This window comes from Marmota marmota, unplaced genomic scaffold, assembly GCF_001458135.2.
Source record: "Marmota marmota marmota unplaced genomic scaffold, marMar, whole genome shotgun sequence".
In the NCBI taxonomy this organism is placed as follows: Eukaryota; Metazoa; Chordata; class Mammalia; order Rodentia; family Sciuridae; genus Marmota; species Marmota marmota.
The window spans coordinates 57,347,779-57,358,507 of record NW_026000037.1 but is presented as its reverse complement, the minus strand read 5'-3'; positions in this window follow the sequence as shown (position 1 = coordinate 57,358,507).

Here is a 10,729-nt window from a genome sequence, read left to right as displayed (position 1 = left end):
TATATATATATATATATATATATATATATATATATATATATAATTTTTTTTTAAGAAAGGGGGCAGTTGTAGGTGAGATTCTAGATAAGGGGAATTTGCAGTGGAGGTGTGAGTTTTCTTTGGTGAGGAGGGGAGTCTCTGCAGGAGGGAACTTCTGACTTGGGGAATGCCAAACAAAGCTCAGGGGGAACTTTCTTTGAAAGTATGAGGTACAGTCACTGCTGAGAGTGAAACAGGTGGCCACATATTAAAAGGAGAAGCACATCAGCTGTAATACCCACTACTCTTGGGGAGGCTGAGGCAGGAGGCTGCAAGTTCAAGGCAAGCCTCTGCAACTTAGGGACACTCAGTCTCAAAAGAAAAAGAAAAAGGGAGATGGAAAGAGAGATAGAGTAAAGAAAAAAAAAAGTAGGAAGCTGGTGGCAGATGAGGATGCTTATGCCTACTTAAGTTAAATTTTGTCCTTGCTGTTGAAGTCGATGGCATTTGCACGTAAGTCCTGTCTTCTATTCCACTTTGCTCCCATTTGGTTCCCTTAGACAAAAAGGCAAGGAGAGGGGCAGCATTAATGTTCTGCTGTGAGGCAGTGAGGTGTGGCAGGGGGAAGAGCCCTGAGGTGCTATCTCCCTCCCCATGCAGGTGTTGAAAGTACTTTCAACAGCACTGCTATGGATATGAATGATCTTTAGAAACATCTAAGGCCACGTTCCAAAAGACGTACCTCAGGAAAAGATGGTACCAAAGTTCTTATGTTAAGCATATCATTTTCTACTTAGTTTAGTCAACAACTGCCATGTAATTAAAGTAACCTTGTGCCAAGTATCATGTGATGCCAGAAGAAATAAAGGCACCGAGAAATCCACAGACTGGAGGTCATGGCAGGAGACTGCAGAAACTCAAAGTGTCATCACTGTGTGGTTCTCTCTTCTGTCTGTCTTGGTGCAAGGAACCAAATCTTTACTGGGTACAGTGTGGATATGCCCATTGAGCACTGCAGAGTCCGTGATAAAGAGGGGACACATCCTGCCCTCAGAATTAATAATCCAGACCTGAGGAAAATTGAGGTTGTAGGGAGCCATTAGGTCCTAGGATCATGGGAAGAATACTGAGGGTGGGAAGGGCCTTGCCAATCATCTTTGATTGAGGAACAAACTGAGACCCAAAGAAGTGAGGAGGCTTACTGAAATTACCAAGCACAAAGAACTGAGGTATAAATACAATGTTTTTCTAATGCTGATAAAGGAAATCTTGTTCCTTATCAAGGAAAAGATTCTCCATGTCCTATTACCCATTTGTGGTGGCATTTATTCCCTGAAAAGAGATGAAAGTGATTAGTTGTTCTTTGAAGCTAAGTAATGACTTTACAGATAAAAAAAATTTCTTGAAACTTGGTCTGGATATAGCAATAAAATAAAAACATGCATTAATATGTAGGAAAATTACTTTGGGTACAAGCCTAATAAAACTTTAATGAAAAACATTCTGTCCATGTGTCAAGAAATACAAATAAATTCTGAGTCCTCCGTTTGTAACCCTTTAAGCTGAGCACCCCTGGGTGGGGGGGAGGTGGAGTTGGCTAAATCAGGTTGGGGAAAGAGGTGCTGGTGAGGTCATGGTTTGCTCTGGTTTCTGGTAGTAATCTGCTGGGTGGCCACACTTATACTCTCTGTGTTCACACACAGGAACTTTCATACATAATGTGCTTATGTGACCATGTGGCTGGAGGGCCATGATGTTACTGCCCATCTCAACAATGTGGGATCTTGCAGAATCTTCTCTTCTACTCTGTGTTGTAGATGGGGGAAAGTGTAGCACAGAGTGGTTATGTAAATTTGTCCAAGGTCCCACATTGTGTTATTTGGATCAAGTCCAGGTAATGTCACTCCAGAGGCACTTTTTAACCATCACAGTAGAATGCCTCCCTGGGTGAATGCAAATTTCTTCCTATTATGGGAAAAACAATTTCACGTGTGTGATGCAACACTATTAAATAGGGAGTCTGGGATAATGAATTGGCCACATTACAGGTTATTATTTGCTGGGTGGTAAAAATGTCAACCCCATGTGAGTTGTCTGGATTTACCCAAGGGGAAATATGGGTCTTGACCTCAAAGATTATAGTCTCAATCCATGACTTTTCCTTTCATTTCTGGAGTCTTCTTTTTCCTCTTTACCCCTGCCCCATGCCACCAGGGGGCACACAGAATCAGCTACAGTATTTACCTTGAAAGTTTTGAGGTACCAATTTTAAGGAGATAGGTAAGTATTAGTTCAGTACTTTTAGGGGTACACTAGGGACAGATTAATATAAGCATCAGGTCTTTATCTGTCCCCCTTTCCATTTAAAAGTTCATCTCTACTTCCTCTAGAATGGGCAAGAGTTCACCCTTGGGCCTTTTGGTCTTGAGGAAGCCATGATCCTTTTATTTGGGTCCAGTATTGTGGTTTAGTTTCGAGTTAGACCTGTTTTCTTTAGCGTGCGTCTTTCTCTGCAAAATCACTTAGATTTTGTCCTCCCTTTCAGGGTACCACCATCCATCCCCCCTCTTTAATTGTTCTCCCCCTTGACATCTTGCTCATTTGTAATTTTTTAAAAGTTCTTCTAGGTGGCTGATACAAAAGTCCCCAAGATCTACATCAGGATCTCCATTAGCATTCAGTTACAGTGAACAGGATTCACCCTACCCAATTGAAGTAAAAAGGGATCCATTACAAGGTATTCAATCTCTTGGCGAATGACTGAAGAAACAGTCTCAACTGAGCTTTTGGAAATGACTGCCCAAGTCATGCCACAGACCTAGGTTGACAAGGGGACACTGCTCCTGCCAAGATCAGGAGCTGTGGAGTAACAGAGCTGTCTGCCTTTTGGAAAGCCACATTGACAGCTGCCCAGCTGCTGGGAGCCATTAGCCAAGTAGGTATGACAATTTCCTTGCCGGTGTACCCCATGTTGCTGACATTTTGCAGTGACATTGAATGTAGTTGACATTGCTCAAGGACCAGGGCGGATTAGGGTGTTCCTGGTTTAACATAATCGGGTTTAGGGCGTTCCCAGTTTAGGTTCCAGGTTTAAGGTTTAACATTATTCCTGCTGGGAATAGGGCGTATCCTGCTGCCTGAGTTCCCCTTGAGTTCTCATGGGATTCAGAGAGTATATTTTGGGAGACAGAAGCCCAGTGGATGTGGATTTGGGCAGAGAACGTGGATTTCCCCAGAACGTGATTGTAGACGGCTGGTGTGAGTTCGGGAATAAAGAGTTGCTGTTTGAATCTACAAGCTGTGTGGTGGCTCGTGATTTTGTGCCCAGCCAGACTGCGGCACCCAGCTTCAGAATCATGCCACCTCTACCGTGATCTGTATCTTGTCTCTTGATAACTATGGCTATTGGGCAGGAACTTGGACTTCTGTTATAGTGGTCATACAAAGAGTACCACCACCATGATTACTAGTAGGAACAGCAAATGAAGAATTCCTGCATTTACTTCTGCCTTCCAGATTTGGTATGCTATGTCTGGTCGGGACAATCTAATCATATATCTGGAATCCTAGCTGCAAGTGAATCTGGGAAATAATTTTTAGCTTTCTAGAAAAGAAAGAGAAAAGCCCTAGAGATTGAAATAGTGATTAAATGAGCCAATCCAAGTATCTTCTATGTTTTCTGACTATGCAGTTGCTCACTTTAATTCCTAGCTTCCATTCCTAGACCCTTACTTCTCCTCCAAGGAGTTGCCCAAGAACCAACTGTTCTTTCTTTTCATTACAAAAATCATGGTTCAGTGTTATGGTTTAGATCTGGAATATTCCCACAAAACTCATATGTTGGGCAATGCAGCAGTATTAGGAGGTAAGGTGATTAGATCTGACCTTCTCAGTGAATTAATTCATTGAATAGACTACAGGGAGTTGTGACCTCGTTGGAGAAAGTAGGTCACTGGTGGCATGCCCTGGAAGAGTGTATCTTTTCCTAGTCTGTCTGTCTGTCTATTTGTCTCTCTCTTTCCTTCCTGGTTGCCATGAGCTGGCTAAACAGCTTTCCTTCACCATATCCTTCTGCCATGATGTTTCTGCAGTGGAGTTGAACCACCATGGTCTGAATCTCTGAAACTGTGAGCCAAAGTAAATATTTTTTTCTGTAAGTTGTTCTTGTCAGGTATTTAAAAAAATTTTTTCGTATAGATGGACTGTATGCCTTTATTTTATTTATTTATTTTTATGTAGTGCTAAGGATCAAACCCAGTGCCTCACATGTGTTAGGCAAGTGCTCTACCATTGAGCTACAGCCCCAGGTATTTTGGTTGCAGTCAGGTATTTTGGTTGCAGTGATAACACTCTAATATACCTAGCCTCAGTGGGGTTGTGCCACCCAATCAATGTTTTATTGAGTTTCTACCATGTGCATCCCCTTGGTCATAGGTTGCTTCTGGTTTTAACCTTGACCCTTCTCTAGAGTTTCAGCCTTGACTTACTAGCTCCCTGATATGGCCTCAGGACACCTGCACCAAATTCTTCAAAATATGTACATCCCAGCAGGTACAGTGGCACATAACTGTAATCCCAGTCAGGAGACTGAGGCAGGAGGATTGAAAGTTTGAGGCCATCCTCAGCAATTCAGTGAGATCCTCAGCAACTTAGCTAGTTCCCATCTCAAAATAAAATTAATTAATCAATTAATAAATAGGACGTGGGATGTAGCTCAGTGGTAAAGTCCCCCCCGGGGTTCAATCCCCAGTATCCTCCAAACAAACAAAAACCCGAAGAAACAAAACAAAACATGTACAATCCCAGGAAACATGTTCCCTCTTCCCATTTCCCAAATCACCTCATTTCCGCCAGGTTTCTGATTGATATTTTAACTTGGCTCAGGTTAAACTCCTCTGAGCTTCCTCCTTCTTCCCTCTCTACTTCCATCACTGCTAATTCTACCTCCATTCGATTGTTCAGTTCTTGTTTCTTTGTTCCCCCACTTCCATTTTCGTGGTGGAAACCTTCGTTATCTCTCAGCTCCCATTTCAAGGTCCTTGTGGCAGACTGTATTTCCCAGGGATGACCATAGTATCTCCCATCCCATAATTAGCCTAGCTTCAGTGACTCATTTCTAATCAATACAATGCAGCAGAGGTGACTTTGGAGGCAGTAAAGGCAAGTGGCTTCTCTACCTGGTGTTCCTGGAATGCTTACTCTCCAGATGCTCTCCCAGGGACACTCTGTCTTGGAATCTAGTGGGAGAAACCCAAGCCACATAAGAGGCTATCTGTCAGTGCTTTGGCCAAGAGTCCCAACAGAACTCAACCTTCAAGCTATCCTAGCCCAGGAGCCAACATGTGAGCAAAGAAGCCTTGAAGTGATTCTACTTCCAGCTGTTTGAGACACACTGGCTGAGGTGCCAGACATCATGGAGCTGAGATGAGCCATCCTCTCTATGCTGTGTCCAAACCCTTGACCCAGAACATCCATGAGTACAGTAAAAAAAACTCTGATTTTCCTACACTAAGTGTAGGATGGTTTGTTATATAGCCAGAGGGAATCAAAACAGTCCCCACACCTATGTTGCCCATTATCTAATGACTCTCTTTCCAAAACCCAAGCAACTCATATTTTCACCCTGCTCAGAAACCTTAAATGGCTCCCCAGGGAGCATGGAATTAGTTGTATCTTCTTCAGATTTGCATTCAAGATGCCTCATCTTGAATCCTTCTACCTTATCTTTCACTTCCGCCCACTACTCACCTTTCATTTCAATCTTATGAGTTATTAGATTTTTACCTGGTGATAAGAGACACTTTCCTACCTCCATGAACTTCCACAAACACTCCAAGACTCTGCTAGTAGCCAGCTAGTACCCCTTAACGAGGGTGTGGTAGCCAGTAGCCAGGATCCACATATGGCTATTTAAATTGAAAATTTAGTTCCTCAGTGTCACTGGCCACTTTACCAGACTCAGAAGTCACATCACCCTGGACAGCACTGTCTTTTGTGCTTTCCCTTTTCAATTAATCTCTTCCACACAACTTTAAAATTGCCTTTTTAGCAGTTTTGATCTGAATGATAAGTTGAAGTTCATAATAACCCAATGTCGTAAAATTACAGCTGCATCTTGGCTTTCTACTCTCTTGGTGTGTTGCTTGGTAAATTGTAGGTGGCTCCAACACTTACTAAGTTGCCGGGAAGCAATGACGAGTCTCTGTATTAAGGAATTAAATGACCTCTTAGAATCTTTCCACTAAAATATATTCTCCCAGGAAAGCTAGGTCTCAACTGACTAATGATTTGGGAGGAGGGTCCTTTGAGAAGGGCATCCAGTGTAGCCTTTCCTGTTTTCTCTAGTTGCTATTTTAGGGATGAGAGAGAGAGAGAGAGAGAGAGAGAGAGAGAGAGAGGGAGACTCTCTCAAAGTAGGTCAAGTTTTGCCTAGTTGTCATGACATCTTAACACCTGCCAACTTGACGTGGCATCAAGCTAAGGAGGAATTTTCTTCTCACTGTCCACTGTCCTCACTGTCCCTCCTCTGACCAAGCAGGACATGGGGATAGTCCATTATTGAATTGATGTTTTCTTAAATGTCCAATTTAAGAAAAGGGTATTATTTATCTTTAAATTATTAAGTTTATGTAAATAAAGCAGATGAAACTAAGCTCTAAAATCATGTCGTATGTTACAAGACTACTTTGTTGTGTGTGTGTCTGTGTGTGTATATGTGTGTGTGTGTGTGTGTGTGTGTGTGTGTGTGTGTGGAGACAGAGAGAGGGATGAGAGAGAGAAAATTAATCATTCTAGCATTAACCATCTAAATTTTACTTGTATAGTAAAGCACAGTTATTAGGCATGTAAATCACAGACACAGCCTTCTACAAGCCTCATAAAAGAGGTGCCCTTTGATGATGTTTCTATATGACACTATGTTCCTGTTACAGTGTTTATTGTTATCATTTCCCTTCCTTCTTAACCACTGAGTGAAACTCCTATTAAAATGAGACATTTTTGAGGTTAATATTTATTTAATCTAAACATTCCATTTTAAACATAAGACCTGGACTCTGTACCAAAAGCCCCTTTTCAGTCACTCAATAACTTTGCTCTTATTTGACAATGATAAATGGGAATCTGTTTACCTTTTTCTGCTGAAAATTAGGGTATTGCACTTTGGTTTTAGAGTCAATGACTTTTGAATAATTTTGGGCTACATGCCTAACTTATCTGTCCCTTTAGATACTTTTTTTTTTCTTTTTGGAGTGCTGGGGATTGAACCCAGGGCCTCAAGCATGCTAAGCCAAGCTCTACCACTGAGCTACATCCTCAGCCCAGCTGTCCCTTTAGAATAATTATCATTTCAATCACAAGGGCAACATCTGGTCCTTACTTAGTTAGAATGAGTTTTTTTTAAAAAAAAAATATATATATTTTAGACACTGATGGACCTTTATTTTATTTATTTGTTATTTATATGTGGTGCTGAGAGTCGAACACAGTGCCTCACACATTCTAGGCAAGCACTCTACCACTGAGCCACAAACCCAATCCTAGAATGAGTTTTAAGATGCAGATAGCATTAACTTTTCTTGATATTTTAGAAAGGTGTTTTCAAGTCTCATCATTATTATGAAGCATTTTAGTGAAATGCTTTTGGGGCTGAGGCAAAGTCCGAGCCTGGGGCATCTCAGTGTAGCTCAAGAAGGTCAGCCATAGCCCCCAATCTACCGCCAGGCCCCCTTCTGCCTTCTGAGGGCGCCTTCATTGTCTGTCTTTACCTGGGAGTCTCTGCCAAGTCAGTGGTGCCCTGGACTCTCATCGCAGGAACAAGAGAGTGTTTTAATATCTGTCTATGTCATATGCCTTAATGACAACATCACTCTTCAGACTCCAACAACTTGAATATGATGGCTTACATATAAATCTATGTAAAATATCTACCTATATTATTCTTTATTAGCCTAATTAATAATTGACAAAAATATAAGTTGCTCTGTTCTCTGGGCAAAACATGAAGGGTTACACAATTTTATTCTACAAGCAGTATAGGGAAACTACAGAGTTTTAAAATTACTCTCCCCTATTTATTTATTTACCTCTTTTTTGATGCTGGAGATTGAACCCAAGGCCTGGCACATGTTAAACTTGTGTTCTACTACTGAGCTCACCCCCTACCCATGTTCCTATTTTTAACTATCCAAACATTAAGGAACCTGGTCTGTGCATGTACACAGTCATAGCTGTGTGGACTATAGGCAAGGTTCTTAACCATTCTGGGCCTAATTTTCTTCACTCAAGGAACTAATTCTCTCTCTCTCTCTTTTTTTCCTTTCTGTATTCCAACAACACAGTAACATTGTTTTTTTGTTTGTTTTTGATATGTTACATTGGAGAAGGGTTTTTCCCCTTTTAAAAAATTTTAATTTTGGTAAAGAATGAAATTGACCATCTTAACCATTTGAGTAGTGGTTAAGTATATTCACAGTATTGTGTAATCTTCACATCTTGCAAAACTGAAACTCTCATTAAATCATATTTCCCTATTTTCCCTCAACCCCAGCCCCTGGCAAGCAACATTTTGCCAGATCCCTCATATACATGGAATCATGCATGTTTATTCTTTTGTGTCTGGCTTACTTTCATAGACCATAATGTCTTCAAGGTCCATCCACGAAGTAGCATAAGTAAGAATCTCCTTCCTTTTTAAGGCTGAAGTGATGACCCTAAGGAAGGAAGGAAGGAAGGAAGAAAAGAGAAAGGAAAACAAAGGAAAAGGAAAAGAAAACTTATTCCTGAAGGTAGCTAGGATTGTAACGTTTTAGGATAGAACAGGCCTTGAAATCCAATTTATTATTTTCACACGTGGAGGTTGAAGCCCAAAGAAGGTAAGTGACTCACAGGAGCTCATCCTGCAGGTTGGTGAGGAGTCTGGGTCAGAGCCCAGGTTCTGGGAAATGCAAGTCCTCTACCACAGGAAGTGCTGGGGCTGTATCAGGAGAATTCTAAGAAGAGTCACCAGGTTTAAATAACAAGAGGTAGATGGGAAACAGCTTTGGCTGCAGGACACATGGACCTGGAATGCAGGGCAGACCCAGCTGGGGTTGGGGTGTGGGATGTTGAGGTGGGGGTGGAGGGATGGAAGAATAGTATGGGGAAGGGGAAGGCGACACAGGAGGAGAAAGGCAGGTCAGGCACTGAGAACTGAGCGTTGGTGGAGGAACCAGGCTTTGAAAGGTGCTAGTGAATAAAAACATGCAAAAGCTCCACCCTATAGGAGCTAAATCAAGTATTTTTCATGCCCACCTCCTCCACTAAGTTTAGTGAAGAAATCATGGAGTTCTCAGTGATTCCCCTCACCTGTCCACAGATGCTTGGCATACCTGAAAATAGGACAAAGACATTAAGGCTACCCAGAGAAAAATCCTAGCTTGCAAATGCCTCCTTGGGGAAACAGATTGACACTCTGGCCCATTAAACCATAATCAACACTCTGACAAGTGTGATGTGATTTCATCAGGAACTTTCTTGTTTGGGATAGAACACTTGAGTTGCTGGGGTGGCTATAAGGGGTGATATTCATTCAGAAGAGAACAGAAGCAGGAAGGAAACCCAGAAGAGGGATCCATGCATGTGCTCCTCTGCTTGATCTTGGCCTCATTTGTCTGCAGTTGTGGACCTGGGTATTTGGTGGTTAATCTGCCTTGACCAGAACAGTCTGACTGTGAATTCCTACAGTCTCCTGATTTATGATGATTTTACTTTCTCAACCCAGTTAATTTTTTCTTACACCAGAGTTTTGTCTCAGATGATTCATTAATAGTGGTATCAGGCAAAACATTACATAATGTGCATGTTTTATAGGCACCCAGAATGTATTCCTGCTACCCACGGGAACTCTAATTTGATGTTCATTTATTTCGAGAGACTTTGTTTTCCAAGAACTAATTCTTCAAAGACTTATCGAAGAGAGCTAAGCCACCTTTATGGTGGACACAATTTTCTTTTTCTCCCATGCTCCAATTCCTGGCTGGCTATAAAGCTATCAGCCTCATTTCCATATCAAACAAAGAGGAGGCAGAAAAATACTCCCCTGATCCACATAAAAAGACACATTACTGCAGATTGTCTAAGAACTTGTTTTTATGGCCAAAATTAGCAAATTATTCACAGTAATAGGTGAGTCAGATGACAATAGTATTTAAGAGAACAAAGCTGTTCCTCAGGACTCTGACCCCAAAGGCAGGTCCCCAGCTGCCTGAACATCTCTGCATACTGACAGCCAGAAAGCTACAGAGAGGTGGGGGTGGAGGGATGGAAGAATAGTATGGGGAAGGGGAAGGCGACACAGGAGGAGAAAGGCAGGTCAGGCACTGAGAACTGAGCGTTGGTGGAGGAACCAGGCTTTGAAAGGTGCTAGTGAATAAAAACATGCAAAAGCTCCACCCTATAGGAGCTAAATCAAGTATTTTTCATGCCCACCTCCTCCACTAAGTTTAGTGAAGAAATCATGGAGTTCTCAGTGATTCCCCTCACCTGTCCACAGATGCTTGGCATACCTGAAAATAGGACAAAGACATTAAGGCTACCCAGAGAAAAATCCTAGCTTGCAAATGCCTCCTTGGGGAAACAGATTGACACTCTGGCCCATTAAACCATAATCAACACTCTGACAAGTGTGATGTGATTTCATCAGGAACTTTCTTGTTTGGGATAGAACACTTGAGTTGCTGGGGTGGCTATAAGGGGTGATATTCATTCAGAA